This window comes from Temnothorax curvispinosus, unplaced genomic scaffold (genome assembly GCF_003070985.1).
Source record: "Temnothorax curvispinosus isolate PA1 unplaced genomic scaffold, ASM307098v1 QBEX01008261.1, whole genome shotgun sequence".
NCBI classification, from domain to species: Eukaryota; Metazoa; Arthropoda; class Insecta; order Hymenoptera; family Formicidae; genus Temnothorax; species Temnothorax curvispinosus.
This window is the reverse complement of record NW_020218041.1, coordinates 515-5695: the sequence shown is the minus strand read 5'-3', so window position 1 is coordinate 5695 and position 5181 is coordinate 515. Positions and strand designations below refer to the sequence as shown.

General features: G+C 36.2%; 1 long non-coding RNA gene across 1 annotated transcript; it reads right to left on the bottom strand.

Annotated features, from left to right (window-relative positions):
• Window positions 1-3329: 3329 nt before the first annotated feature.
• LOC112457785 lies at window positions 3330-4301 on the bottom strand. The gene is made up of 3 exons (XR_003041151.1): window positions 3925-4301; window positions 3753-3838; window positions 3330-3660 (listed from the first exon to the last, which is right to left on the bottom strand). It is a non-coding gene; the product is annotated as an uncharacterized LOC112457785 (long non-coding RNA).
• Between the last annotated feature and the right edge of the window lie 880 nt (window positions 4302-5181).

The window sequence follows — 5181 nt, the reverse complement described above, 5'->3', positions numbered from 1 at the left end:
GCGCAACAGGAAGCGGTCAGAGCATGCTTCTCTTCAGCGAAAGTAAAGAGTAAAGGACGACGATACACTAAACAATGGATGTTTACTCATGAGGATTAAAAACAGAAAGCTCTACGAGCATCTGAGATCACATGAGATTCTTGCTTTACCTCATGTTGACACTGTGAATAAGTATGTGAAATGCATAGGCAGTACATATATGGGTTTAGTAGCACCATGTTTGATATGTTGCGTACAAAAGCTGAGCAGATGGAACCGGCTGAAAAAAGAGGTATGTATATTATTACTGCAAGGTGGGAAATTTAATTTGAGAAAGAAAATATTATTTATATTGTTCTCTGTGCAGGTATTCTCCTTGCTGATGAAATGAAACTGTCTGAAGCCTTAAAGTTTGATAGAGATTCCTGTCTGTTTCATGGATTTGTAAACCTAGGCGATTATACACCTGAATCTCAAGAACATAAACTAGGTGATCATGCTCTTGTGTTCATGTATCAACCGTTTCGCGGCTCGTGGGTACAGGTGGTTGCATGCTTTTTCAGCAAGGGTTGTGCCAACAATAATGTATTGCAATACCTCGTTCTTGAATGCATCATACTCCTTGAAAAGAGTGGATTTCGTTGTGATGGTGCAACGTGGAATCGAAGTATGTGGAAGAAATTTGGAATTACCGAAAGTAATATTTCTTGTTAACATCCTTACGATCCTGAAAGAAAGTTATGGTTTTTGTCTGATTTCCCTCATCTGATAAAAAACTTCCGTAATTTTATTACATCACAACTGGAGATATGGGTAATCATTGAACTATAATCATAGTAGAATAAGCACTTCTTTATTCTCGAGTGATTCAAACTGTGCTCATTCTAATATGATTATAGTTTAATGTGGATAACATATTTTATTTGATACGCTTTGAATACATGCATCCATTTTATAGTAATATTTTATGCTTTGCAGACACCCGATGGAGTGATAAAAAAGAAACATTGGAAGGCAGTAATAGAGTCCGAACATCACCCTTATGGTTTGAAAGTTACTCATAAATTAAAACCTGACCATTTAGATCCAAAATATTATCAGAAAATGAATGTACCTACCGATGGCGTTTCAAGTAAAAAAATAGCTTGCAAAGAAGTAAAAAAAAAAATTATATTCTGATTTCTATATATGCATTTTATTTTTAGTTATTCGAAGATCGAGTCGCTGCTTCTATGTTTATATATCAGGAATATCATCCTGAGCTTGCGGATTGTCAACCAACAATTCAATTTATCAAACGAATAAACAGGCTGATAGAAGTCATGATGTCTCGAACTCCCAATAAAGCTTTGAAACCTGGTAGTGATGAAGAAACCGTAAGAATTTTTATTTTTTTACATTTTTCTAACTTTTGTCTGTACTTTTGTGAAGTTACATCAACTACCCAGGTTATTAACGACCATATAACATTATTGTTTTAGGTAATCACTGAGTTTCTCGAATATTTACACGAATATGAAATAACTGCAAAGAAAAATGGTTTTTATTTTATAACGGAAAGCACGTGCTCTCTATGGCTTGAAGATTACGCTGAGAGTTACTCTAGAAATACTTGGATGTTTGACTTACGAGTGCAACTATAAATACTTAATGACTGCAAGGTTGAATCAAGATGCCTTGGAACGCTTCTTCGGTTTGGCGAGAGGAGTATGCGGGTCAAACGACCATCCTGATTCAACATTGTTTGGCCAGATGTTTCGTCTCATGAGCATGTATTCTTTGATAAAACCATGTAAGGGTAGCAATGTTTCTGGAGGTGAAATGCTTCACTCCCTGTTAAATTTTTCAAACATACCTGCAAGTCAGGCTGGACGATTAGAATGGATAAAGATCATGGACAGTATCATCGAACACGGCAAACCCAACAACGATAATATGGATCAGATAAATAAACAAATTGCAAACGAAAAAATGGCAACACAAGATCCTTCTTTTTCTATTATCGAATACATGGCTGGATATGTAGTTCGAAAAGCCGAAAAGTGGACTAAATGTGATGACTGCATTCAAAGTTTGCGAGTATCACCAAATTGTAAGGACCATCGGATGATTGCATTGCTATCTCGAGGATATCTGATTCATCCATCTGACGACTTGATAAAATTGGTACAACTGATGGAAAAAACGATATTAGACATTGTTAAAGTAGAATCCATCAATTCTGATACTGTATTTCACATGAGCTACGCGCTTCAAGAATTGCAGTCTGAGTTACCTTTAGTAGGATGTCCATTGCACCAAAGAGAATTTACTACGTCTGTGATGAGTTTTTATGTGATAATTCGTGCTGATTTTTTAGCAAAGCGGTACAATGCCAACAAATGTACAAAAAGACAAAAGACGCGCCGAGCACGCAAAGATGCTAAGTTGTAGTATGTTTTATGATACAAATAATTAGAATACTAAGTTGAAAAAGTTTATGAAAGATATTTTATTAGAGATTATAAGATTATAAGGTTACAGATTATATGTGATATTTTATTGAAGATTATATAATATATAATATATACTTTAGTGTTACATATATATCTCCTTGGGGTTATATATACAAATACAATGATTTAAAAGAGATTATAAGATTACATTTTTTTATTACTTCATATTTTTAAATTGCAATACTTGCAAGAATATGTTAAAAAGCATAATAGTTTATAGACATACATACATTATAGTTATCTTGTACGATTAAATAAAGTTTTTCAAATTTTCATATTATTCGTTACATTTGCTGTATTTATTTTCCGGTAAGATATAAAATATGTCGTACTAAATAACAAAAAATGTAACTCAAAATTGACTCATTAAAATCATAAACGATCTAATGTTTTTATTACTCCGGATAATTGATCTATTGATTTAATTTTTTTACATGTCATCCAAGATAACAGTTCATTATTACGTAATATATCAACTTCTAAATCATGTTTTATAACAAGTTTCATTCTTTCTTCTAGATTGTTCAATATTTCAACAAATATTATACATTTCTCATACTCGACTGTAGCCCAATTATCTGGTTTTTTTATTAATTGCATATTTTTTTTCAAATATTCAAATGTTATTGGAGGTAGATCATTATACTTAAAAGAATAAAGAATTTTATCTTTATATACCCCAAGGGGCCTTAAAGGGCGTTTTGAAGGGATGTACCCAACCCTAACCTCCAATTCATTACTGTTTCCTTCTTTGGACCAACGGTTTAATGTCTCTTCCGAAAGACGGAGCCCAGTTTTCTCCGCATCTGCACGGAGGGGCGCGGTTTTTTCGGAAAAAAACTGTTCCATGATTCATATGGCTCTAGTGGACTCGAACCTGGTTCCTCAGATTACGAGTCTGGCGCTCTACCACTAGACCACACCGCCGCCCTTAGATCATTATACTTAATTGAGTAATTTTCCATGGTAAATATTATCTATACAATTTCTTAATTATGTTATCAAGTATTATTTATGTACAATTCGTGGATAAAAGAGAATAGTACTTATTCTCTTCCCTCTCTCTCTTTGTATACATATTATTTTCATATTCTTATTTCAGTTTTATTTATCATTTTCAAAAACATTCTTTAAGATTTCGAATTTTGCTTCAACTTCTGTAATCCAATAATCGATTATTGGATTCCTGCAAAATAGAAAAATAAACAAATTTAATTTCGCAAAATAATTTATGTAATCACACAATGGTGTTTTAAAAATCTCGGGACGTATACTGACCTCACTTATTTTCCTCAATTCCTACATTATTTTTTTTAACACACACTCCAATATCTGAGTTTTTCATACTTGAATGTTTCTGGAAACTACATTGTACTTGAATGTATACAATCCTTGATTGTTTAAATCAATTAATAAAGTACAAAAATCTGTGTCTGTAACGTGTACATACCTGTGTAAGTCCACGATATTGGGAATCCTTCTTCTAATTATGGGCTCCTGCCTCTTGTCACAGGTCAATACAGCCAAGTGTCAAAAACTTGGGTCCATAAGTGCGCTAAGCTTAAAGAAATGCTACGCGGAGCAATTCCTCCTGCAGACCCCATATCCCACCATATCCTATCTCCTCCTGTCTCTTCCCGACTCCACGACTGCCAGATGCCAGTTTGTCGATCGTAGCGCTGTCGGTGTATGTTTTTCGAACTACTACTGTAACCGGGTTTTGAGCTTATCTCGAAACATGAAGTTCGTCCTCCTTATTTCTATTCTTCATTATCTTACGCCTCCTTGCGAACGAGCAACTACAATTCCACGGGGCAGGAAGTGACTGAGGGTGGCAGCCCCCTACCCCTTAAGAGAGTCATAGGGTGCGTTCCGTTTCATGCATGAACCGCATGAAACGCAGCGCATCGCATGAGTGCATTGTCTCGGTCCGTTTTTCCCTCCTTCCCGCCTAAAATAATTCTCGCGCATGGACCACGCATGGACTACATCATCTCGGGAGCTGAGGCAGCTCATGCGTTCTCATGCGCTGCACAACAATGCGCGGCATTGTGGTGGGAGAACGTTCCCTTGCGCGCATGAACTGCATATGGAGTGAAACGGAACGATCTTGTGCGCTTCTATGCGCATCATGCGTGAAACAGAACGCACTTATAATTACTCCCGCCGTTTACCCGCGCTTGCTTGAATTTTTTCACGTTGACATTCAGAGCACGGCAGAAATCACATCTTTATATACGTACCCTATGCCGTGGAATCTCCTCACAAAATCCGACAAATCGTGCGCCATCTGGTTGATTCGCAATCACCATGGATTACGATGGGAAGACGGAAACGTGCCGTACAGCATGGTGAAACGCCTGATTACATCGACCGTGCTTGGTGTAGAAAAAGACGAAGAAGAAGAAGAAGACGATGACGACGAGATGCCGACTCTCGTGTACGTCAAGGGATGCCAGAAACGAGAATGGCTGGTGGATCTGCTGGAGAATTATGCGCGAAAAAACCTAATCGTCGAGACTCTGGATGAAGACATCGAATTTTTGAATAAACTAGATGACACCAATACTATGAGATGCGAAAAACATGAAAAGAATTGCGCGTTACAAAATGTAATAAAACTATTTAACTGATAGTCGCGCGCGACGCCATAAAAATTTGCGATTTTTTTTAAATAAATAAATTATATATAACTTTTTATAATGTT